This window comes from Dermacentor andersoni, chromosome 7 (genome assembly GCF_023375885.2).
Source record: "Dermacentor andersoni chromosome 7, qqDerAnde1_hic_scaffold, whole genome shotgun sequence".
Taxonomy (NCBI): Eukaryota; Metazoa; Arthropoda; class Arachnida; order Ixodida; family Ixodidae; genus Dermacentor; species Dermacentor andersoni.
Window position 1 is genome coordinate 108,249,844 of NC_092820.1, and position 26,900 is coordinate 108,276,743.

The window sequence follows — 26,900 nt, forward strand, 5'->3', positions numbered from 1 at the left end:
CTTGTACACGTCATTTTGCAAAATTTCAGTGGACGTTTCATAAGAAAGGTGTTTCGCCAATAATACAGTGTTGTCAGCACACTGGAATATTGGACATTTCGAAATTGCCAAAGGGAAGTCGTTAACGAAGATATTAAACAACAATGGCGACAAAATGGACCCCTGAAGAACTCCAGCTTTTACCGACAGCTTAGAACTAAATACAACCTTATCATCGGTAGAGACCACGAGAAATATGTTGCTCAAGTCATTTTGAGAACTTTGTAAAAAGGCCCACGGAATCCCCAAAAATGCAGTTTACTTAACAAGATTTGATGATTCAGGGTGTCAAATGCTTTCACTACATCTAAAAATAGCGCACATGTGAAAAGATTCTGATCGAATGCCGAGATAAGTTCATATGAAAATTCCTCAAGCAATTCCACAGTACCACGCCCTGAAACAAAGCCAAACTGTCGATTGGTCAGGATAGAAAATTTGTTAAGAAAAGAAAACATAATGTGGAAAATGACTTTTTCTAAGACCTGAGCAATAATCGGCAATATAGAAAATGGCCGATAGTTTTCAATACTATCTTTTTTCCCTGACTTGTGTAGTGGTACAATTATTATTATTATTATTATTATTATTATTATTATTATTATTATTATTCGACATGATAATGCGTTTTTAGCGCGTAGACGTCGCTTTGAGATATGAGTTTTCGATTTCATGACTTCGCGTGACAGACACGCCAAATGGGCACGGCGTGAAAAAAAAAAATGTTGACGAAAGGCATATGGCTAATGGCGACAACGGCGCAAAACGGCAAAGAATTCATTCCTTTTTTTTCCGCCAAATCGGTGCCTACACATCATTCCGAGAGAGTGTATTAACGTGGTTTTCGGACGTCGTGCGTCACACAAGCGAAGCAGCCGGAACCAAAAAAATTTGACCAATCTCGAAAGACTAATGGCGGAAACGGTGTGGAAACAAATGGAAATACCTTAAAGTTACAGCACCCATTGTTTCACTGGAAGAGCAAGCTAAATCATTAAAATATTAGCTGGTAATACAAAATTATAATATTTATTGTGTAAATTTTACTAACGAACATTACAATTGATGGGGAGTAAGAACAATACCCACATGCATCAGTTGACAGCGACACTGTTCCTTTGCAGGGACAGGAGAGACTACCATAATGTTTGTCGCCTCTTTCTTCACGACCCTGATGGCTTCCTGCTTGGCTTCGTCTTATGACCAATGTCCAGGTAAATTTTTCCCCTGCAGTATACCACGTAGAGCGACTACATGTTGACCAAGTTGGAACTGAAGTTCCTGCATATGCTTAGAAAAAATTGGCTGAGGTTTAACTCTGCTAAACCTAGTTATCACGTGCGAAATGTCTGGCTTGGTTTTGCATAAATTTTGCACATAGTGCAAGATCTATGCATTTTATTGCTACAGGAGCCAGGAGAGAGCAAATGATAAAGGAAAGGTAGGGAGGTTAACCAGGACTGAGCCCGGTTGGCTACCCTACACTGGGGAAAGGGAAAAGGGGACGGAAAGGTTAAAAGAAGAAGAGAAAGTCCACTGGGTATATCGTTCGGCCACTCAGTTCGGATCACAGACGCTGACTCAATCCAGTTGCCTTCAAATATCGCAGCAGAGCTTTTGTGGCCTTTTGTAGCTGCGATATGCGAGGCCATGGTCCCAAGATCTTCTTCAAGGTGAACGGCGTTCTATCTAGCTGATTGAGAGCTGTGCAGAGGTCATGTCTTTCGTTTTGAAAAGATGGGCAGTAGCACAGTAGATGTTCTATAGTTTCCTCGGCACCGCAGGCATTACAGTCGGCGCTATCAGTCATTCCAATCAAAAACGTATATGCATTGGTGAATGCGACGCCCAAGCGTAAGCGGCACAGCATTGTTTCTTCATTTCGCAGAAGCCCTGGTAACAGCCGCAGTTGCATAGAAGGGTCGAGGGAATGCAATCGTTCTTGGGTGAATTCAGGTGTGTGCCACTTCTCTAATGTCATACGGTGTGCTACCTTGCTTAGGTGTTGGGCTGCGTCGGTCCGCGATAAAGGTACAGAAACAAGGGTTGCTCCTTCGTGTGCTTTCCTAGCAGCTTCGTCAGCGAGGTCGTTGCCGGAGATACCGCAATGGCCAGGCAGCCACTGAAACACGACGTCGTGTCCAAATGCTTTTTAAAGAAAGGACCATACTACCTGCTCGTGCTGGAAATCGCCGAACTTCATCACAGTGCTAAATTAAGTGGCCACGTGATCACTTTTAAATGGGTGCCTAGTCATTGTGGTGTGATTGGCAATGAACTCGCTGACAGTGAGGCAAGATCGGCCTTCTCTTCCTCTGATGAAGTAGGGATTGCCTACTCGCGACCTGACACCAACTCCATGATCAAGGCACTCATGCAGGACCTTATAAAGGCATACAGAGCCCACGATAACAGCATTTACAGACGCCTACATATGATCGACCCAGACGGTAAATTCTGTTTGCCCCCGAAGGCTACGCGGAGCAAAACGTCATCGCTAGACAGGATTCGGCTGGGCGCTGCTTTCACCCGTCGCTACGCGCACCTCATCGGCCAATCGAACAGCCCCGATTTTGAACCCTACCAGGTGCCTGAAACACTGCAACACATACTGTGCGATTGCCCAGCATACATGCCGGAGCGAAGGCCGTTAGAAAGTTTCCTAGCCAGCGTTGGCAGGCACCCACATTCGGACGAAGCTATCCTCGTCCCATGGCCTGACACTGCAACTTCAGTGCGTGCCACAAAAGTGTTGTTGAAGTTTATTCAGGGCACCAAGCTCGAAGAGCGACTCTAGCAAGGCAACTGTCCCATATACATAAGCACTCATCACTTCTCTTATCATGATCGTCCATCCCAGTATTTTCACTCCCCTTCCCTCTTCCCCAGTGCAGAGTAGCAGATTCGAGCGCACTAGCTCTGACCGACCTCCCTGTCGTTCCTGTTAATAAATTCTATTGTAATTCCAAATTGCACATAGTGTTTCATTAAAGTTAGGCCCCAGTCTTTCACACACGTTACACACGCTGTCTATCGGGTTGTTCGTGAAGTCGCGGTGAAGCCTTGGCAGTTGCGACAGTCGTGTTGCCAACAGCCGAAAGGTGCGCTTCGTCAAACGTTGGGTGTGGGTGTCATTGCTTGTATCCACGGCTTCGTCCTTGTTGTCGTTCTTGATTCTGAACGACAGCTGTAGTTGCAGTAGCTTCGATCTTGGCACGCTTTCCCGCTTGGTTAGCTTCTCTATAACGTGCTAAACTGGCCTTCCTTTGCTCCGGTGTTTCAGCAGCCAACGTTAACTTTGCTTCAGATTTCGCAGCCGGCCGTCTGGCTATGGCAACCGGATTAATGGATTCAGGCTGTCGCTTGCCCAGCCAGCGCGCCATCCATGGCGAGACTGAGCGACAAGCGCCGGCGAAGCAGCCGTTAAACCGTCGCCTAGTCACGTGGTACCACAGCGGCGAGGCTCCGAACGAGCGAAGCTGCGACACCTCTCCGCAGCGGAGCGTGTGGCGTAACGTCATACCTGCCACCCTTGCGCTCCGGCGGCTCAAGCTCATTGCGACACGATGAATGACCTCGGGATTATATGTTGTAGTAGAGCTCTCGCTCTACAAACCTTTGTATAGCGAAAGCGTTTTAGGCACCGCCGACAGAACCTATTCTTCGTCGCTAGACTTCCTCCTGGAAGCTGTTTCCGTCCACAATCGTATTGTTAGCGTGGTGTAATACTAGTAACAATGAAGTACACAGCCACACTCATAACATGTTCAAGTGTCAGTAATTACCCCTTTCTCCATCCCCAAGTATAAGGCCGTCAACGTTGCACGTCCTTGGTTAGCCTCCATACTTTTAGCTTTTCGTTTCTCTGTCGCTCTCTTGCTGTGTACATTTTGTGGAAATCATCTTAATTTTCAGAGATCTCCATTAGTTTTCGTGACGTAGAAATGGCCGCCGACGGCTGAAAGGATCGTTTTCCACCGCTCCTTCCGAGCGAGTTAGGAAGAATATGGCGGACGACACCGTCTGGGAGAAGGGGGAGGAAGATTCCGGTACTACTTAAGCAAAGCAGCAATACGCAGCGTCTTTGAATGGAACAGATTCATTTTCAATAATGCGCAATACATCGAGTACAAAACGCGAATAACGACGTGGACGCAGCGCTCTCAAACAAGCATTTATTTAGGCGTATGCGCCAGCGTTTACTTAAGAAAGAACGCTGGCACATGTCAAAGAACAGTATACAAGCAGCGAATGTGTAGACATCTCGCACGCGCATCAACATTACATATGGCGAGAAAGATACATCAGACCTTCCCAAACAATCACAGCACAGTTAGGAACGTGTTAGAAGATAAATGTACTTTTCTGTTAGCGTACTCGATAGCTTACTTAGACACTACTCACCCGACTTGTGAATGTGCAAAGCCTCTGTTTAGTTTCAGGCGTCACTTCATTAGTGTTCTCAAGTAGAATATTTGTTTTGTTATTTAAAACAACACAAGACCGGCAGTATATTTACCGCGCACTGTGCGAACTGATCTTGTGCGAAGCATTTTGAAGCAGCTTGCTATCCACCATTTGGGTTTGTTCATAGCGTTACCACATCCATCAACGTTTGTGTAAGCACTAGTGAAAGGCGAGTAATAGTGCGTGTCACGCGAGGGTGTCTGTGACAACAGGGGCAATCTGGTGACCCCAATGACACGACCACTTTTTTTGTAAGTGCCAAGCATTTCTTCGCCTATTCCGAACCAATCAAGGTCACGCGGAAGGGTGCGCCAGTTTCTTCTCTAAAAAAATGTTGCCCGCTCCTAGAGATAGTGCAGCTCGAAAAAATGCCGGGCACAGTGCAAGCAAACATCGGACATAGTGCGAATCGGCGCTTATTAATTGGCCAGTATACGTAGGACATCCTGCAAGAAACCGGTGGATATTGTGTGAATCAAGGCGGTCCGCTACGTCAGCTGATGAGCGTGACAGCAGACGTGAGTGCCAACACTAACACGCCGCCGTTGTGATGCCGTCGCAGTCATTCGTTCGTCGTGATTTCGTTGCCGTGCGGACATTGTGATAATCGTTTCACTTTTATGTCATCCTAATCGTTTCACCGTTTTCACTCTCTTGCTGTCACTGTGTTTTAATATAGTTATCAAGGCCCCGTTATCATTCCATCGTCGTCTTGTCATCGCCGATATCGTGTCACCATCCCAAAGTCACCGTTATGTCAACGTGGTCGCTTACATAATGGTGTTGCAGTGACTGCACCGTCGTCATCCCGTTCCCATTATACCCTTATCCTCAAAACATCATTGTGAGTCCATCTTCGTGATCCCTACGTCGCCATTGCATAACCGACACGCCATCGTCGTCATACGCTCGTCGCCTAATGATTGTCGTCATGCTGTTGTCATCATACCATTGTAATCAATTTAATATCGTCATCCGACTGGCATTACTGGTGCACCGGCAACACGTTATCATACCATCGTCGTCATACCGTACTTAGCACTTTTCGCACACAAGTTTGCTTCGCTTGACCATACGTGAAAGGCTTCGCATGACATAGATAATCATGAAGGATCGCTTCTGGCCTATGTTTTTATGAACAGGTGCGAGTGTGCGTGCGTGCAAGTGCGCGCGCGCACCCCCTTTCTTCTTTTCTTTCTTTTTTTTCTTTTTGTTAAATGGCTGAAATTGCACGAAAAATGGCTTGCGGCCTCCTTCTGTCAGTCGTGTTTCGTGATGCGACGCATGCACCAGTCGTCACAGAGAGGTACTGACAGATGGGGGGCGAATTGGTGCTGATTCATATTAACTGCGCAACAACACGGGCACTATGAAAGAACAGACGGCGCAGTGTCTCACAAAGCGGGTTGGCGCTCGCGCGACAATAGTATATGTGTCAACTCGTGAACGAATCAGACTGCCGCCGCACACATTTTGCTCAGCAGAAAAACGATCGTAGCCTAACGGTTCAATAATCGGGCTGCTGTGCTGGGAGCCCAAGCTGGCATCACACCGTTGGTCATATGGTTTTCCAATCAATTCAATTTCATTGGCTCTTTCGCCTGTTTTCATGGTTGTTTTTGGTCGCAATTTTCTCGCCGATACAGAGGCGTCAATGCGAAGGAGGCGTGCCCTCGCGAAAATGAGCTGGGATGCACGTTGCTCTCCGAATGCGCTCTTTGAGACCTATGTACTCTACCGCGATTGCTATCGGACCTCTGGAGGTTCAAACGGGAGAGAAGCAGAAGGCCCCGGTGGCAGTAGAGCAACATGCCAATCGCCTTCCGCGCAGGCACTAAAGCCTCTTGAGACAACACACTTATGATCAATTAGCTTATATGTATAGCCACCAATACTACCACTTTACAGATGAGCTGGTTAACGGCTGTTCGCTACAGATAAACACAGTGAAACAAAAAACGCTGCCTACGTATTTGCACTGCAGGTAAACGCACACCTCCTTTTTCAAGCGTCATTCCTTTATTAAAACGAATGTCTCAAAGGAGCCTTCAGATATTCGCTTACATTAGCAATCATCACCAAGGGTTCTTGCACGCTTTCTTTTATATAAGAGACCCGAAAAGATAGACGATAGAACGTACCGCAACGTTCCTGAAATGGGCCAACAAATTCCTCGCAGTGAATGTTTCTGAGATGCCGTCGCAGGTACTTCTCAATATGTCAATGTGTTGCGGTTCCAGGCTCCTAAGGATTGCTCGTAAAGAAATATTAGAGTGTTGCCAGCCACAGAGAGCGCTCCACGAAGAAACTGGCTAGGGCGGTTGATAGCGATAGTCTATGCATTTTTCATTTCCTGTAATTATTCGAGGTTTATTCATAGGTTCAGTGAACCCTCCATAAAGCTCTTATAACTGTGCAGTATTTTGTAATTGTATATGTAACCAGCTTGAATTACCATATAAAGTAGAAAACTTATCGCACGTGTTCACAAAAGGCAACGTTTTAATGCGATTAGCATTCCTCGCCTATTTCAGCCGCATTGAGCTTGCTCGCCTATCTATCTATCTATCTATCTATCTATCTATCTATCTATCTATCTATCTATCTATCTATCTATCTATCTATCTATCTATCTATCTATCTATCTATATATCTATCTATCTATCTATCTATCTATCTATCTATTTATCTATTTATCGAGCTGCGTCGCACTGCATGTTTATCGGTCTTCGCAGCGTGCGATTTTTCCCCCGGCTTCTTTTTTGTAATCCAGTGCAATAATTCTTAACACAAACAGGACCATATGCCATGCCTTTCCTTAATGTGCGCCTTACCGCTCCCTTCCGTTCCAGTGAACTTGCCAGTGTCTAGCACCAAGTTATTAGGCCAAACCGTCCTGACATTAGCCGGCCAGCGGGCGAGCGTCTCAGTGCGCGTTTTATGCTACTCGCCGAACATCGCGCAGTTCCGGCGCCGCAGGAGGAATCTTCCTCGCGCGTGTGCTTGCTGCATGCCCGAGTTCTAGCCGATGTATGTCTGCCGGTTCTAAATTTCGCCAGCCAAGCTTCACGCAGCTCCTTGCCTTGCGGCTACGTGTGAATAAGGCTGACACCGAGCTCTGTTGCGTACGTCCGGCACTGCGGCACAGAGCAGTAGTCTACCATGATGCACGCCTCCAAAGGCAGCCACTATCTATTATAGTAGTTTCAGATATTGTAAAGTTGACACCGAAGGCGGTAAAGCCACACCCCTTAATCAGAACCGCGGCGCAGGTGGGACCCTAAACTATCGTTTTCAGCTTGCTTCGGCGCTTCCGAAGCAGCCGAAGCGGCCACTGAATACACGTGATCCCTCATGCCACGTCATGCTGACAGTGGCGCCAGCTTTTCCAGTAGTGGAGCTCGCCGCCAATAGTGCTTTTCAATTCGCACACGCAAACAGTCTTAAGTGTCTGTGCTGAATCCTTTTCGCGCGAGCAAAATATAGAACGTACTTTTCTTATCACTATCTTCTTTTTTTCAGACCACCAGCTCGTATCGGACGCTGCGATTAACGGTGCCATCTCTTCAATGAAGGACGTCTACTTCTCTGAGGAATTTGGGCTCGAGCGATGGCGGTGGGGCCCTTTCGCCCTTAATTTAACATCATCATACTTCTTCATAGAGGGCACTTTCGAGCCTTTTACGCGATACTGTAAAGGAGGGCACGTCATGGTGGATGCGGAACTTGCGTTTACCTGGGTCGTCAATGCAGAATGCACTATTGGAGATCAAGACAATTTCCTGGGAGCTGCTCGTGTGTATTTCAACCAAGCGGTAGCCAAGGTCCAGTTCCAGTTGAATTCGTCCTCAGAAAATGAAACTTTCACGTTGTACCCAGCAGCAGTGCGTCCCACATGGCAGGGGACTATTTCAACCAGCTTCTACGCCCGTCAGCCGCGATATTACATGGCAGCTGTGGATGTTCTTGTGAACCAGTTGGTTAAGCTCTACGCAAATGATATACTTACCTTAATTTCGGAGCGTTCTGTTATTGAGAACGTTTTCGATGGGAAAATAAAGAAAATGGCCCCCTTTTACCTAGACTTATAGTGCAATAATCCATAAGGTGGACAAAGGCTCACTCCCCAAATAACAAAACATCTCGTCAAAAACTGCACTAGCTGCATTATATAAGTGTGATTCATTTATTTCCAGTCATGTGCAAGCAAATCTGATCCCGGTGCACGTGTACAAATCTAAATTAGTAACTGCAACATTCTCCTTAGGGTCGTGCTTCAATAATCTTCAAAAAAGTAAAAGTTTGGCTTCTCGAACAAATTTCTGTGGGCAATGAGGTTGAATTCAGGCGAGCCTCCTGTATAAGTCCTGGCATCTATGTCAGAATGCGTTACGCTGATCATTCTAACGCATCGGTCCTCGTGCAAATGACTACTTGTCTTATTTTATCTGCTCGCGAAGTGTTAAATTTCAATAAATTTAGAAAATCTTCCGGAGGTTGTAATACAACGGAAGCACCCTGCGTCGTCGTCTCCCTCCGTCCTTTGTCTGTAGCAGTTCTTTATTTATAATACAACGGGGTTTCACTACGCCGCATTGATGATATGCTGTTCTTTCAAACTTTCGCATATATATGTGCGCCATTGTTTCGACACAGCTCAAGATTTCAATACGCCGTAGCAATTTGCATTGGACAGTGTGTCTAGACAGCCAGCACGATTACTCTACAAGTAATGGTTAAGTTTTGTTCAGTCTGGCAGGTGTTGATAACTATCCCTATCAAAACTCTGATTCAATGATTATAACTACACTAAAGTGATTACTTTACAAGCACTCATTTGAAAAGCCAAAGCGCACACTACACGATAATTTGTTTGCTGGTAACTGAGGCTTGACAGGGAAATCATCCCTCGCACATGAAGTATTTACCAGTAGGCGTTGTACAAAAAACGAGCCATTACTCAATATTCCCAAGCAAGCAGTCTCTGCTAGAAGCATACAGACTACACTTTCTCCAGACGAACTGCTAATAAAATCTAACCTGCAAGAATATTTTTGTACAGCTTCTTTTGTATGCTTAGTTCCGTAGTCATTTTTTGTTGTTTAGGTATATTTGAGTGTTCCCGTTTTCTGTATACCACGTAAAAAGGGGGTTGAGGTTTCAATAAAACGAACTTGTCACTTTTTGCCTGGGCCATCCCACATCTTTTTTATGTAAACAATTCATTAATAAATAAAAAAACCATGTTTTAGAAGATCCAGCGTTCTACGTTTTTTCTGAGTGATTTATATTGTATATGTGCCCTTAGGCGAAAGCATGTCTTCGCAACTTGCTGCTTGGAAAACACAGTCCCACCTGAGACAGCAATCATCGAAATAATTTTTGTTTCAGAAGCACATTTGTCATTTCAGGTGCCTTAAACCTAATAAACACCACTAAAATCACACGGGTTCTTCGTCTGAACAATCTTCATCACTCCAATTTCCATCATGACAATCTCGGTATTCTATTATCTTGTCTCTGAGTCAGCCGTAAAATATTATAGGGATGATGCCTACAGGCCAAGCGCCAGCGTCTGCTGCTAGCAAATCGCGCTCGCGCTGCAGGCCCCGCTGCTTGCGCATCAGTAATACGGGGACGGAAGTCCAATAGGCGCTTCCAATCGGCCATGCCTAGTCATTCTGACCGTCAATAGATGACGCCAAAAGCGGACGTGCTTCCTCTTGCTGCCACTGACCGGCGCTCTAGGCAGCCGCCGCAGAGCACAGGCCACGCGCTCGCGTGTTCCCTTTCAAAAAGGACGACCCTGTACATATTGTCACGTGGTGGTGACGTTAAGAACACAGTGGCAATACTGTGAAAGGCAAAACTAGATTTTATTGGGCGAACCTGTGCCCACAAAACAGGCTACACTTATAGCACAACGAAAGCGGCGAACACATTCGGCGATCGTCGAAAATCTGATAGCGGGTCAAGCGCGTCGGCTTTTATAGAGCAGTCGTCGAATGTTCCAGACTAATCGTTTGGACCCGCGTGCCTTCCACAAAGTTCTACACCATTCGCGTTACGCGATGAAATCAGATAACACAAGGTTCGGCGACAACAGACAGCCGGGTAGAAGCATCGATAACTTTCCAGAAACGTCGGATACACGCAGGCGCGCCCGTCGCTGTGCGATTACAGTTGTTAAGCGGCGAAACGTGGTCGCCCGATAACGATAAGTACACGTGTCAATATAGGAGCCCACTCGCTCCCTCGAAATAAAATTGTGATTGCACCCGTGACTCGAACAGCTCAAAAATTCGCGTGTAAACGCGTATCACCTTGCAAAAAAAAAAAGCGGTGCAATGTTTTTCAGCATGGATATGAACATTTCTCGCGGAGGCGGAAGGCAAGAAATATATAAAGGGTGTTAAAAGAAAACTTCGCGCATGTGTGGTGGACAATTATGTGAGCACATTTTGCCTGCCGAAATCAGACGAATAATGATCGTGGCCAAGAGAACTATCGCGCCTGCAGTTGTGTCAGTGAGCGTTAACCGTGACCGTCATTCGTCGCTAACCGTCATTCACAGCTGCTGCACGTTTTCGATATATGCGGTACAGACACGTATATTTAAGCGCATTTCAAATGTTCACCTGCGCACATTTTATGCAGAGCTTATTTTTATGATTCATACCGCAAACTTAACAGCTGCTTCGTAGCAGCAAATTTATGAGTAGAAAAATATTCAAAATGCACGAGTTTCTGGATCAAATTTATTTCGTACAAGGGAATGGATGAGCAATGGCTCGTGGCAGCAGCGGATGAGTGCCGGTTCTTGGAGCCTTGGGGGCAGAATTCAAAGTCACTGGAAAGGTAACAAGTTATTAAGAGGAACAATAGGTTATTTTGATTGCACTATAATCACATAATATGGCAAACTTGCAAAGTAATTATTCACACATTGCAGATTGTAATATGACAATACATTTTTCTTTATCTCTTCACACTACTCAGATTAATTTACTATAACACAGCACCTATTAAACGTACAAAAATAATTTCACATTCCTCACGTCGACTAAGGCTGATCGAGCAAGCAACATATATTGCGGGCGGTAAATGCTGAAGCTATCACAGCTGTCTCATCAGCGGGAGCGCATGATGTTTTCGCATACTACAAAATAATGAACGCGAGTACATTGATCCAGCTTACATGAAAAATGAGAACGCCGACAAAGAAGAACAGTAGAGAAAAGCCAGGATGCAGTGGGCAAGTCGTATCTGCTAATATTTACTCTGTTTTGAACATACTGTTATGGAGCCGCATAGTCAGAACAATTGTACAAGCTACACAGCGAATTGGGCTAGTTGGTAAGCTAACATTGTTGGCGTATGCGTGCAGCGCGACACAGACGTGTCGTCCATTCTTTGTCCCGCGTCTGTGTCGCGCTGCACATATACTTCAAAAATTGCACAAGTGAACAACCACTCACGCCAGACGTACGCAGTTCAGCGTGTACAGGAGTGCTACTCGAGATAAATGCTGCTGTAGTGTAAACAAGCCGAACTCACCTCTGTAAACAAGGCGAGCGCACTTCGCATATCCTGGTCCCTTTCGGAGCCTGCCGGTCTCGTCCGTCCGCACGTCACCGCGTAATAAGCTTATGTGCTATTTGGGCAGTTTGATGCGCTGCACCCCATCATACTGGAATACAAGTTTCAAAATGATGTGTTTCTTACCACTTCACCAAAGTTATTAACTGAATATCGTCCAACACCGTACCTGCAACCACGAGCCGATCGGTGCAACGCACGCGCTTGACGGTCCGCTGATTGCAATTTCGATGGCACTGACAGAAACGAGCCGGCACCCTGCCCGTGAAGTTGGCTTCGCAGCGGCGCAGTTGATCATTTGACGTCATTTTTGTACCACGTGGTAGCGCTCGGCGAATAGCGATGCGAGCGACGCCGGAAAAGGTATGCGCAACTCTGCTCCCTGCGGGAGCACATACAGGAACACTAGGCGGGGCCAGCTCCTTCGGTTTACTGCATCTCTACAATGTTCCCGTACAAAAATGACTGTTGATTAACCATTGATATATTGTTGGGCAATTGTTGAAACAACGGACTTCAACAAATTTTCGAGAGCAATTGAGTTCACTCAACCCTTGCACAACAATATTACCGTTGAGTGTTCTCAATAAACAATTTATTGGGTAATTTGTGTTGATTTTTTGTTGTTTTTTGTTGTGTAGCAGTTGAGTCCAGTATACAATAATTAGGACTCGCATATGAAGACATTCCAAACATGTTTTGCGATGCCTTCCACCTCATTCCTGTCACTTCGTGGCAGGTAGGTTCTTCTTTCGCCTCGCTTTCATTAAAAGAAAATTATGTGTGACCGATGGGGTGGAATCGAACGTCGGCCTTCGAGCCCGGTACTCTAACCAATAGGCCGCGAGCGCGCGCATACTCCTCTCATTCGAAAGCCTGTAAGCTCTGAAATGCTTGGCGTGTGCGCCGCGTGCCACTTCCTGGTGCTGTCGCTACAGCTGGCGCTTTGAAGCGCCTATCTCCGGGACCGCCCCACTTTCGTAGCAATTTTCGCTACGTAAAAACTGCAACGTTAGACTAGATTCATGACCGCCCAAGGTTATAACGATTTATTTCTTCGCCGGTGTACAAATGCCATCGTCGTTTTAACATACACTAGATGACATAACCATTGGTACGATCCGAAATGAGCACGTTTCGGGGAGCAGAAGAATGCGAAATTCACTTGCAAACACGGTGACTAAGCGCATGTGGAGTTCCCCAAAAGTAGTCACGGCGGCAGCGCGGCCGGCTATAAGACAGGTGCCGACAGGCCGACGACGCTACCTTCGAAAATCGGACGCACTGTGGGAACCGTAGGATGCAAGCGCGCACACGCTACAAACATACACGGGTGAGGTCTTCGAATTTCCCTTGACGTACCCTCTGTCCGTAAAGCAAATATAGTTTTTTATCCAATGTCCGTGGTACTAGAGATCAAAGAATGAACACGCTTTGAGATCGCAGCGCGTAGCCGCTGTAACCATTGACTTCAAAGAGCTCCGGATTCAGCAACAGGCACAACAGTATCACAGCTAATCGCTGTATCTGCGGCTGCTCCCGTTTCTCGCCTTGCAAGAAGCACGCGATTTATTTGAGCCTTGCCGAACTGTCGTCCTATCATGTCCCAAGCCTGCAGGTCTGGTGTATTCAGTTAAGAACACCAAAGGGAAATGAAAGAAATACAGGTAACGGACTCTTGTTGTACCTTACTTGTCACCTCGTCGTCTGTAAAGATGCTAGAAACTATTTTAAAAGCTTCATTTTTGTAAAAATAGCAAAACTAGTAGCAATCTTTATTTCTAGGTGGCGCAAAAAACGTTAAGGTAGCGTTCGGGTGTGTATGTGTGCGCGCAAGCGGGTGCAACCGAGCTTCGTTTTGCGCACACTTTTTCAACAGTACACACGGTTACCGCTAGTTTCGTAGTCGCATTTTTTGGTATTTATTGTATTTATTGTTTACGCTACAAATTAGGTAGTTCTTAAAAATTTATGAAGGTTAGTTGATAAAAAATTATTGCTAATTAATGAGAGGTTCTTAAGTGCCGTTATTTTGTGTTTGAAAGGTTTTTATAACTGAATACGATAGTGAAGCTGTGAACGGCTTTCGGACTCAGTTATTCGGTTGCAGTTGTGCGGTAGTTCACGCCCCGTGCTTTTTGATGAAAGTATTTTCTTTTTGGACATCATGACGCACATTTTAGTGAAATGCTTTAACGACGAAAGTGGAACGTTTATCCGTTGTAGTGGTTGGCTCACTGAGCTACTAGTCTTCTACTGATGTGCGAGCCTGACGGTTTTGATGAGTTGCGCGGCAGAGGCCATGATGCCTGTTGGAGAGAAGGCACCCCGAAACAGTCGCAGCCGCACTTCTGAAGATAGGTAAGTAATCTCGTTTTCTTGTGCACGTAGCCTTCTTTTCTATTTTGACATTGACGAGCGTGAGATGTTAAGCACACCGTTCACTTTCTTCAAGCAAACCGCATGCCTCGGAGCAAATGCGCGCGATACTAACTCGCTGCCGCCGTCACTTCGTTTGAAACAATGGTAGGCGAAGAGGCAGCGGCGCCCCATGTGCGTAAAATTACATTGCTTCATTTGTTCCTGTCTAATAACGTTTCCTTCATTTGTATGAGAGAACACAATTGGAACATAAGGATCGGCTTCTCTGCGCAGTGATTATTTTGTGCAGTGGCCACGTCATTTTTCATGGGGGCTCACGTATGCCGTCTAAGCGCTTGTTATCGCGTTCCGATACGTGAGAGGCGCGCTGCCTTTCAAGGTATTTAGGCAGGCACTACGAGCTCAGGAGAACCGCGACAAATAATCGTGCAGCAGGTGTGCAGCTGTGCTACGTTTGTACCACACTCGTACGGAAGGCAGTGTTGCACTTCACGCTTACGCATTTCGTAACTATGGCGGCCTCCGTGGCAATTTGGGGCTCGAGGTCGTGGATACGATCCCTGCAGCGGCCGCATTCCAAAGGAGTGGAATGCAAAAACGCTCGTGCATTGTGCATTGTATGCACGTAAAAATTTCCAGGAAGTCAAAATTAATACGGAATCCCTAACTACGACGTGCCTCATCGTTGGTTTGGCACGTGGAACATCAGAATTGTCGTTTTTTCCGTAATGGCTCATCGTATAGCATACGGTTAGTGTGATCACCTTTTGTGCCGTAGCGGTTAAGCGCGCCTCGATTTAGGTTGCGGCTAATGATGCGGCGCACCGCGAAATATATTTCGCCTCTCTGGGATTTGCGGAGAACGGCTAACCGATTAGTCACAGCTTGCGCGCGGTGACTGTTCACGGATACACAGCGCAAATGAACAAAGGTGTGGTGACGACGTGGGCAAAGAACACAGCCGCCGACGGGCTCATCTTATTGCCTATCACCGCCAAAACTACCGCAGTAAGCATCTCTATCTAGCGCGGCGGGTTGCCGTTGAAGGCGTACTGTACAATTTTAATAAAAGCGATAACCGAAACATGCCACCGTTCTCTGCTGCCTCTTTTAGTTGGACCGATCCGAATGTGCGTTGTTTCCAGAAGCGAAAGGAGCGCCAATCGGCGCGTTGTCGCCTCGAGCTAAGCGTCGCACTCGAGCACCATTTGCGCGGTGAAGAATGACGCGTGCATGAAGCTAACTCACTGCGCGGACGCTACCGCGCAAAAGGCGCAAGGGCGTGTACGCGACGTTCTGCACACAAATCGCGCGGGATGATCGAAGCCACGCCGGAGCGGCTAGCTTCAAAGAAGCGGTACATGTTCTCACTCGTACAGGCACGCTCGCATCGCTCTCGGCGTATGTTTAGGTCGTTCCTTCTACTGGACTTCTACCCAAAGATTCGATATCTGTTTGGTATCGGCTATACACCGTCGCGTGTTCTTTCGTTCTGCGAGAGAACCGGGAATATTTTGTCCACTGTGAAACATCGCTGTGCGTGTTTTAGCTAACATTTACCGTAGCAACCCATTTCTTCCTTTTCTCGACGGCACTCGTAAAGAGTCGCAAAATTTTACTTGCCAGTATAGTGTGTACTTCTATTTCGTGCGTAGTTATGTGCAGTGTGTGGCAGATTCTTAATCCGCGTATTCTCATTTTCTGTCCACATTCCCTTCTCACAGGTTACGTATGCAGCAAATTCCCAGGTGCTAAAGTGTTCTACGCCAAAAGCACCTTGGCGTCGTGCGAGAGACACTCGTTGATATATGGTTGATTCACTAGCAAGCTCGCATCTCTGTTGCCGCTCTCCATCAAGTTGGATTTTCAACTATTGTTTGTGCTGCACTGTGGTGTACTAGCTGCCGCATGGACGCTGTGAAGGCTTACTTTCGATTTCCTCTGGCGTTTAGTAGTAAAGGATGGGCTACCTTTTGAGGGGAGGCATTTACTTTTGCTTGTGAGAATGTTTACCAGCCTAACCAAGTGATACGTGCGTACTGTAAACAGCAGCACGAACAGAGGCGGACGACGGACGACGAAATAGGTAGGAGCACACACGAGCGCAAGCTCTACTAAAAGTTTGCTTTTGATGACAAAGGTATTAAACACACTGGTCAACTTGGCAAAGGTAAAAATCCGTGCATGCGTGTCAGAAACAGCCACGTGCGACAAGAAAAAAAATATGAAAAAGCCATGTCATGTAGAATAAACGTGCGTGAAAAACGAGAACTATTGGACAAATCTTTCGAAAAAGCGAAAGATTTGTCCGATAAGTGATACTACCCAACGAGAAATGCTCTTTTGAGAACTGCAACCTTTTCCCACTAAGGGCAACAGATAACTTGGTTATGCATTTGTTTCGTTTGTGATCAATAAATATTGCTTCTGGAACTCCTCTGGTGTTGCGGTATAGAGCAGAAAGAACGATTGTTTCATCACAAAGACCAGAACACGAGAGGACTTATGGAAGCATTATTTATTGATCACGAAGAAATATTCACAAGCAAGATTTCTGTGACCCTTAGTGGGAAAGAGTTGCTGCAGTACTTCTCGCTAATATCACTTACAGGACAAAACTTTCAGTTTTCATGTTTTTGTTAGTTTTTGACGCACATGTTTATTCTACAGGACGTATTTCGGTCCTTTTTTGTTGTGCCGGACTATTTCTGCTGCGCATCCAAGGCTTTTTCTTTGTGAAGTTGGCCAGTGTGTTTAATATCTTCGTCTTCACGAATAAACTTCTAGTTGAGTCAGCGTTCATGTGTGTTCCCACCTTAATTCATCCTTCTCGTCTCTGTTTGGGTGGTTGTCAAATATAAATTTACACCGAATTGGCGGAGTGTCCATAGAATTGATACATGAAGTTATTTGCGCTGTTTATTTCAGGAAGAACGCTATAGGGCCTTATCTTCTCTGTTTTTGACACTGAGTACATTTTTCTAGTTCAACTTCAAGGAGTCCCCTGAGGAAGCCAATAAGAGTGATGGTAACTTCCTTTGTGTGTAACATTTATGCATTTCATCCATTCAAGGCATTACATGGCGCATGCCTGATTGTAGGTTGCAAGCATTCGTAGTAAGATCTACTTTTCGGTTCTCATGACGCTTCTTTGTACTGCGCTGCATTCTCTAGGCACATGAACCTTTTTATGCTTTAAGTGCATGCGTTCTTTTTCTATATGTTGGAGCGAAAATTGTGAGCTTAAATAAGCATATATATCATTTTCCTTGTAATTTTTTTCAACATGGGTGCTGTAGCTCCCTCCATTTTTCAGTTACTACTTTGTCCTAATTTTTATGCAACCTTTATGTATTTTATGCAGCAAAATTCTGGTGCTATTTTAATAACATTTAATCTGCGAAATTGAGGTAATTGGTGTTTCGTATATGCATTTATTTGCGTTTTTCACTGTCTCATCAATCTGGCTGTCGAGTCATTCGAACCTTTTCTCATCCTTTGTGACTATTTCTGGGGTGCTTGACACTGAAAGTGCAGTTGACCATTTATTTGGCTGTTTGGAATTGTGTTAACCGTGTGTTACTACCAATTTTCTGTGCTAAATAATTATTTTTTCTCTTATCGTTCAAGGTATTAGCCTTTCCTTATCTCTTTATTGACTGAGGTACCACTTAGTTGCTGGGTATAGGGAAAAAGGCCCCAAAAAGTGCTTTAATTAGCTTTGTGCAAGTCCAGAAAAATTACCTGAAAATGAGCTCACTAAATTGAGGAAATGCCACCAACAAACTCTTCTGTACCCCAAATTAACATAATCAAATGGTGTGCTGTTTGTTCTTGACTTGTGCCAGGGAGATAAGCTGCTTTCATTACACAAAAGCTTTACAAGTTTATTTCTGAAGAAAGCAATCCTGGCTTGTCAGAAACATGATTCAGGTGTTCACCATGCCCGACAGCTTTCTAAATGTCTCGTCAAATAATAGCTAAGTTGAGGGATGTTATTTTATAAAATAATTGGGTAACATGAAAATATATATATCTCGAAGACAAAGCTCAGGCACGTGTACTTTGGTACTTCATGAAATTTTAATCGCGGTGAAAGACGTGCTAAAGCTTGTATATATTTGCGTGAAGTCATTTGTTTCAAGTTTGTTATTTTGCCTTCTCACAGTCAGCCGTAGCTCTTCCTGTGATGTGTTAGTGTGCGCAGCATTTTAATGTAATATATTCAGATGTCTTTTGTGTATTCACATGCAAGCAGCTTCAAGTGTTCATGTGTTCATAGTTGGTTGCTACAAGGGTATGCTTAAGCCCTGCCTTTTGAATCGCTTTGCCTTTTAGTCATAAACTTAAGTCGAAAGTGAAGAGCACAATGATCGTTTGATTGGATTCATATGTATATGTTTTTTCAGATGTATTTACACTGCTAGAGTGCTGTAGGTTCTAGCCTATGTCTCCAGGTTCGATGTAGTGGTGCCTTATGTTCTGTAATAATGTTTCACGTGCACGCATCTTTAGTGTAAATAAAGGTACTTCAAGTTGATCACGGTCTCCTTTGATTTTGTTTGTGTTTGGGGACGTTATGAGGAGGCACCGGGGCATGCAAGTGTGAACAGCAAAGCAATTTCAATATATGAATAAAAATACACTAGCCCAACGAAACGTCAATCATATTTCAATGGCGACTTCTGAAATCTCAATGGCATCTCAACTGTGCCACAATGTGCTTTTCAATGCTGTTGCAATAGTAACTCATTAATAGGTCAACAGAACTACCACAGTGTCAGTTCAACGCAGAAGCAATGGTAACTCAACAACCATTCAACAAAACTAACCCAACGGGCCGTCTTAGCACAATGGACTTTCAATGGTAACTTAACAATTATTCAACAATGAGGTACCCACTGGTGTTCCAATTAAATTTCAGTGGCCAATATTCAAGAGTCCTCAACACTCAACCCAACAATTCTCCAACAAACTCAATAATTCCTCAAAAACTCAACATTGGCCAACAATATTTCAATGCCTTCTCAACAATTTTTTTTGTTCGGGTTAAGAAAGGCTCAGAGGAAAGTAACGTAAGCGTAAACGATTACTATTAATTCCTTAATTACTTTCACGGGGCAGTAGTTGCTACTTGTAATCGAATATTTTTTGCAATAATTGGTTACAGTTCTAATTGGTTACCTTTTTTCTGTAACTTGTTCAAGTCTGCCCAGAAAGCGCGGCTCTTCGGATTGACCTCCAACATTAAGCGCCGCCGGCAGCAGCCAGCACTGCGCATATAAATCTCGGAGGCGGCGCATGCTCGGACTTCCGTCATATTCGCTAAGCCCCATGTGCATGAGTCGTCGTCTTGATTGTTATTTCAGATCACCATCCGTTTACCTTTACCAAGATGGATTCAGACATATCTAGTACTTATATGTAACCACTTTATCCCAAGTGAAATGTCGTTCTGCTTGGCCTTTAAGGCGAAATAGCTTTCTTTTTTGTTCTTAGCTACAGCATGTTTGGGTGGCTGTTGTCCGAATGGGGCCAGCTATGGCGCCTCGATTTTTTATGTTACAGGCGCGGCGTCTTCGTGACACAAACCCAACTCCAACACAGATGAGAACCGTCCGCCTGCATCAATTTCCCGAACGCTTCGCAGCTAGCAGCTCGAGAATAATCGCGTGCTTGGCAGCACTCATCTATTTATTGAATTAAACAGGACCACTCAAATAATTCAGTCTACACACAATGACTCACAACTGGGCGAGACTGCAGAGGCGCATTACGAATTATGTCGCGAAAGGGCCCCACGCAAAACGAGGAACAGGACAGGTGTCAAATTCACAAATAAGGTTTTATTTGATACTAATCGTATCTATACAACACAGTCACCGCAAGAAGAAAAAGAACAAACGTACACGACAAATTAATCTCAACAGGCTCGTGCGTGCGCAAAGGCAAGGAAAGGCAGGAAAGCCCATCAGCTTCGTCTTATGTAAATAATATTGTACTAATATATCGTGCACTAATGGAAGATAAGACGAGATAACTTTAATTGGAATCCAGCGATAGGGAGGCCCAGGCCATGGGCCGCCTAGATGGCCACTGGGAGCTGCTGCTCCCGTGCGGCCTCCATGGCTCGCTGGACGGCCCAAAGTTGGCTTCGGAGTTCTGAGCTGAGCAGTGCGGCGGACCACCGCGCCCGTAGAGTTTCCTCGGAGACGGCAATTTTATCTCGATATACTTTACATCCCCGCAACATGTGTTGAAGGGTGGTTCTAGGGTGGCTCTAGGCACTGTTCAGAGCGTGAATATATATTTTACAAATCTGCATGGAGGCCTTTTTTCTTCACCGCCAAAATGTTACTTGTCCTTTTTTTTTTCACGTCATACCGAGCGCCATATGTTGTAAAATTTAACAGTTGTTATGTTCCTAACGGCTGCGTAATGGGTGTTCTACTTGTATGATATTTTACTAAGCATTTCCTTTTAGCAGCCGATGCTGCAGCTTTACATTGGCGTTCATCTACTGCCCATTTATTTTCAGTACTCCTACTGATATGAATATTCCCAATTTTTCTGAAGCATCATCTTATATTTTTCTAGCATTTAAAATTGCTCTCCACCTAAATGGAGCCTCTGAAAGCATGTAAGGCGTTAAATAGAAGCTTTCCTTTTCACCTCTAGACTTCGCAGTAAAAGTGGTTTCAGAAATGCTGCGTGTACCTCCTTGTGCGTGAGGAAAGAGCCATTTAGGTGTCAATAAACATTGGTCTACATGAACATCCGCGACAATGTACTGACCAATACAAAGCACTTCTTAGGTATAATGCATGTTAGCGCAACTATATCGCAGTGGCCGGTTTGGCCCACATATACATTTCATCGCGTGACAGCAAAAGGCAGTCCACCGCATTATCCCTGCATCAACATAACCCTCCGCACATTAATCTCACTGCGTTGGAGAGAAAAGGTTCTTTATAGTAAAAAGTTGATAGCTGTCTCACTTATACAGCAAACAAGATCTACCGTGACTGGGGAAGCCGCAGACACTTGTTATTAGTTGCTTTATGTGCGTGCAAGCTATTTAGTCTGAGAGAATAAGCTGAGCACGACAGTTAAGTAACCTCTCTTGAGTACCGGCGTGCCTGAAGACACCTTCAGGACTTCATTCCAGACTTTCTTGCCAAAACTGCGTGCAAGCAGCTTGCATCCGGATATATTACAGCAACGTTGCTAAAACAAAGAAGCAAATATTCGGTCGCGTCATCTAAAGCATAAACCGCTGCTAATGGTAACTATTGTAACATGAGCTTTCTCTGTTCGTAAATTAAGTGGTTTGTTTCTCAAAGCCTTCATTGCAGGATGTTTTCGTCACGTCTGCAGCAACTGGTCGACTACTATATAAGGCGCATTTCACTTCGGCGTATTCACGTTTAGTACGACCCCAAGCGAGGCCGATGCGAACTTCGACACATAACTAAACACGTCATTCTACATCGAATACAAGCCGAGCAGCCTGAACTTGAAGGAAGGCCGCAATGCGAAGGCAATGAGAGGTAAGTTTTACAACATTCTTTCAAAGTCCTTGAGGTATTCTATTAAAAAAATCATGCGAAGTATCGCGCAAGTCCCTGCTCTCATTAATGATACCTATGTTAGTTTTTTGCGCACATGCTTATAAAGTACGGTGCATGTTAACAATTGGTCGCTTATTAAAGAAAATAGGTTCGAACACCTAATGCTCACTTTTCTAAGCCGAGCTGAAGGAACGCAAAATTTATCTCGCGTACCTTGTCAGCCCACATGACATGGCTCGAGTAATTATAATGTTCAGTGTAGAACTGCGATTGTATTAAGAAAGAAATTACTCGTTAACGCCAGTGTGAATTCAGAAGCGAAGACAAAAAGTCGATGTTGCGAACGCAACGCTGGCCGAAGAAGCCTATAAGCGGAGCTCGACACATATGCTGTTATCAAAAAAATGTGCAGCGTTAGTTGGCTTCTAGTTGCACTGCAAAATATGAAGTCCTTGTCTTACATGCAGCCTGTGGGGAACAAAGGCGACGCGTTCGAAGCGTCAGCCACAACTAGCGTTGTGCTCAACCTACGGTGCTTTAACGAAACGCAGAGGGGACCTTCCGCGACGCAGCACACGTGAGAACCGCTGCAGCGAAGCGCGAAGAATGCGCAGGTAGATTAAGAACGTGTCACTGCGCTTGAGCGATTAGGAAAATCCGGGTAGTGGCGTTATAGGGCGTGGCACCTCATAAGAGAGAACGACGGATAACCGCCGGTGATTGTCTGCGCCCAGTGAAAGTATAGGGTAAATTTCGCTTGATGTTTGATGACCCTTCCGCTCATAACTCACCCCCCGCCCATAAGAAAAAAAGAAAAGAACACGCTTTTTATACGTCCAAGCAACCATCTGATCAAGTGGTATGCCGCAGCCTCCGAAATAATTTGACCGCCTGCGTGGAGTGCTTTCACGTAGCACATCGTAATGCAAGTAAACCAGCATTCTTTTCTTCTTTTTTTTTTTATTTCACCGCTATCGAAACGTGCCTGCTGCGACGAGAATCAAACCCGCCAACACGAGCTAAGCAGCTCACTGTCATTGCCACTGGGCTACCGCTCCGGGTCACGTTATTGAGAGGAGCTGCATGGTGCGCCCGCTTGGATTCGTCCTTTTCTTTTTTTTTCAGCCAGAATGCACTGCTAGTCTATGCAGGCCTTCTAAACCTGCACGCATGGGCCGCGCACGCGCTGTCGATACACCGAGAGCACGATGGAGCCGACAGTGCTTACAAACCTAGAGCGGCTGTACAATTGCTTCCGCAGTAAGATCATTACTGTAGCGCATATATATTGGCCTCTGCAAGTAATAAAAATAAACGGAAATCCTCCGGAAAACACACTGAAAATAACTGCCCGGGGCAAGATGAGCGATTTCGGAAAAATCCCACACACATGCTCAGCAGTGTGCGCAAATCGGCTCTTGATTTCAGGTAATAACAATACGGAGACGATGGCGATACTTGGGCCCTACAAATTAAAACACTCCCGCTAGTAATTGATTTCAATCTCCTGACGCCACATCTTGGCACAGCACAAAACGGACGAAGGACGGAACAAAGAATACGGGGCAAGCACTGACGTCAAACCTATGCAACCACCGACGCAACAGCAGCCGGTGACCGGTAAAGTTGTTTGAGCAGCCCAATCACGCGCTCTGCTTGTTTTGAGGAGGCCAGATTTGTTTGCTTTGAAAGCGAAAAGCATTGCCTCCCTTGACAGTTTCCTTTTTTTCACATCTAATAGGCTGACGAGAGGTGAGCAGGGCACACATGTATAGACGGTTTCGGTGGGGCCGAGCTAGTGCAGCGAGAGCAGATAACCGGGGTTGAGCAGACAGACGCCGGCGACTCCCTATGTTTCACTTCCCCTTGCTTAGTTTGCAGTGGGTGGTCAACAATTGCGGCAGCGTAAACGTATTCAAAACACAAACGTTCAAAAGGCCCTAAAACGTATTCTCAACAGCGAACAGAGGCAGGGCGATGTCATACACGTGACGACGAAAGGGCTCGACAATGTTATAGTGCCACGCAAAACGAAAACAAAAATATGCGAAGGAAATCCATTCTCGCCGGCAGCTTCGAGTAGCCAGCACGACAATGATCTGCAAGCCGCTATATCCTATTGTTTTCGGAACAGGGCTTTCACCAGCTATTCCAAAAGAACGATAATAATAATAGTAATTATTATTATTATTATTATTATTATTATTAATATTATTATTATTATTCCCACAGAATACACAAAACAACACAAGCAGGCCGGTCCAAGCCTCAGTTAGTTTGTAGGACCATGCCAAGGAATATGATAGCAAGGCAAAAAAATATACATAAATTGATGAGACATGAAGAAAAAAATAAATAAATAAAACGAACGGCAAAAAAATGAAAAGAACAATATAACATTTGGTTATTTACATTTAACAAAAGTTGAAGAGCTAAATATTGGGATGCAAAAAAGTGTTCAAGCGGTTAATTTTACTGCAGCTGCTTTAAGAAGTGTCTGAGCGTGCTTATTGATGTCGCGTTAAAAATTTCTTCTGGTAATTTGTTAAATATGTCAGGCACATAAGCACAGCGTCTAGCCGCGCCATACCTTGTGGCTGAACGAGGAACTACATAACGGACATGTTTTCTAAGCTCTCTTGCGGCGGCACATTTTTGTTTGAAAACGGAATTCCAGAAATGTGTAACGACAACTGTTTCTATAAATAATGAATGGAAGTTCGGTAGACCGAGTTCACGGAATATATTTGCAGATGTTACTATTGGGGAAATGTATGCAACATTTTGAAGAATGTTTTCTTATAATCCGGTCTACCCTGCATCTCCAACGATCCGAACAAAAGCCAAAGGCTGTAATGCCGTACCTCAACACACTGTGACCTAGTGCATGTGCTATAATCTTTTTTAGAGACAAGGGTGCAATACTTTTGATATTAAACAACAGCCAAGCTACTGACCTCAGTTGAGAACAAATAAGTGATAAGTGATGTTGCCATGATAAATTACTACCGAAATAGATTCCGCGATATTTCACAGAATCCACCTATGGAATAGGCGCACATTTACAATGAACACAGTCCGACTCATGCAAGTAGAAAGGCATGTTAATAACAGTAGTCTTAAATGGGGAGCGAAAACAAACAAGTTGTGTTTCTTGATCATTTACAACGATTCCATTATTAGAGAACCAAATCATTGCCTTGTACACGTCATTTTGCAACATTTCCGCGGACGTTTTATAAGAAAGGTGTTTCGCCAACAATACAGTGTCGTCAGCACACTGGAATACTGAACATTTCGAAATTGCAAAGGGAAGTCGTTAACGAAGATATTAAACAACAATGGCGACAAAATGGACTCCTGAGGAACTCCAGCTTTTACTGACAGCTTAAACAGCAGAAAGTTAGATGGGCGGATGAGATTAGGAAGTTTGCAGGGACGACGTGGCCACAATTAGTACGTGACCGGGGTAGTTGGAGAAGTATGGGAGAGGCCTTTGCCCTGCAGTGGGCGTAACCAGGCTGATGATGATGATTATTCCCACACGTAAGCACTCTTAGGTGTCTCTGCAGAAATGTTTCGTGCCAGGAAAATACAGAACGCACTTTTTATCAATGTGTTTCTTTCTTCCAGATCACCAGCTCGTATCGGACGGTGCGATTAACGATGCCATCTCTTCAATGAAGAACATCTACGGCAGTGAAGAATTTCGACTAGAGCAACGCTGGTGGGGCCCTTTCGCCCTTAACTTGACATCACTATACTTCTACACAGAGAGCGCTTTCGAGCCGTTTACGCGATACTGCAAAGGAGGAGACGCCATGGTGGATGCAGAACTTGAATTCACCTGGGTCCTCAGTTTAAAATGCACTATTGGAGATCAAGACGATTTCCTGGGAACTGCTCGTGTGTATTTCAACCAAGCGGTAGCCAAGGTCCAGTTCCAGTTGAATTCGTCCTCAGAAAATGAAACTTTCACATTGTACCCAACAGCAGTGCGTCCGACATGGCAGGGGACTATTTCAACCACATTCTACAGCAATGAGCCACAATATTACATGGAAATTGTGGATATTCTGGTGAACCAGTTCGTTAAGCTCTACGCAAATGATATACTTAGCTGGATTTCGGGGCGTTCTGTTATCAAGAACATTTTTGAGAGGGAAATAAATAAAATGGCCCCCTTTTATGTAGATTTGTAGTGTAATAATCCATAAAATCAATCAATGAACAGACCCTAAATAAAAAAGAACATTTCGCTAAAACTACATTACTGGCTAATAATGCGGTTGATAAGCGTAACTCAATTATTTCCAGTCATGTGCAAGCAAACATGATCGCGGTGCACTTGTACAAATCTACATCAGAAAAACTTTCTTTTTCGGGTCCTGTTTCAATATTCTTCAAGAAAGTAAATGTTTAGTTTCTCGAACAAATTTCTGTGTGTAATGAGGTTGAATTCACGCAAGTCTCCTAAGACCTCACATCAATGTCTGGATGTGTTATGCTGATCATTCTAAAGCACGGGTCCTCGTGCAAATGCCTACCGGTCTTATTTTATGTGCTGGTTATTACTCCAATAAATTCAGAAAATCTTCCGAAGGTTGTAATACAAAGCGGTTTAACTACGCCATTTTCGTCACACGCTATTCTTTCAACCTTTCGCATTTAAATGTAGGCCAGTGTTTCGCGACAGCTCAAGATTTCAGTATGCCTTAACAATTCACATTGGACAGTGTGTCTTGACAGCCAGCACGATTAATCCACCAATAAAGGTTCATTTTTGTTCAGCCTGGCAGGTGTTGATGACTATCTATATCTCAACCCTAATGCATTGACGAC

At 44.8% G+C, this 26,900-nt stretch overlaps 2 long non-coding RNA genes across 2 annotated transcripts; both read left to right on the forward strand.

Annotated features, from left to right (window-relative positions):
• Positions 1 to 1,163: 1,163 nt before the first annotated feature.
• Positions 1,164 to 26,656, forward strand: LOC129385664 (uncharacterized). The gene is made up of 2 exons (XR_011895502.1): positions 1,164 to 1,253; positions 25,692 to 26,656. It is a non-coding gene; the product is annotated as an uncharacterized lncRNA (long non-coding RNA).
• LOC129385665 (uncharacterized) lies at positions 14,198 to 19,027 on the forward strand. The gene is made up of 2 exons (XR_008613145.2): positions 14,198 to 14,466; positions 16,212 to 19,027. It is a non-coding gene; the product is annotated as an uncharacterized lncRNA (long non-coding RNA).
• Positions 26,657 to 26,900: the final 244 nt, after the last annotated feature.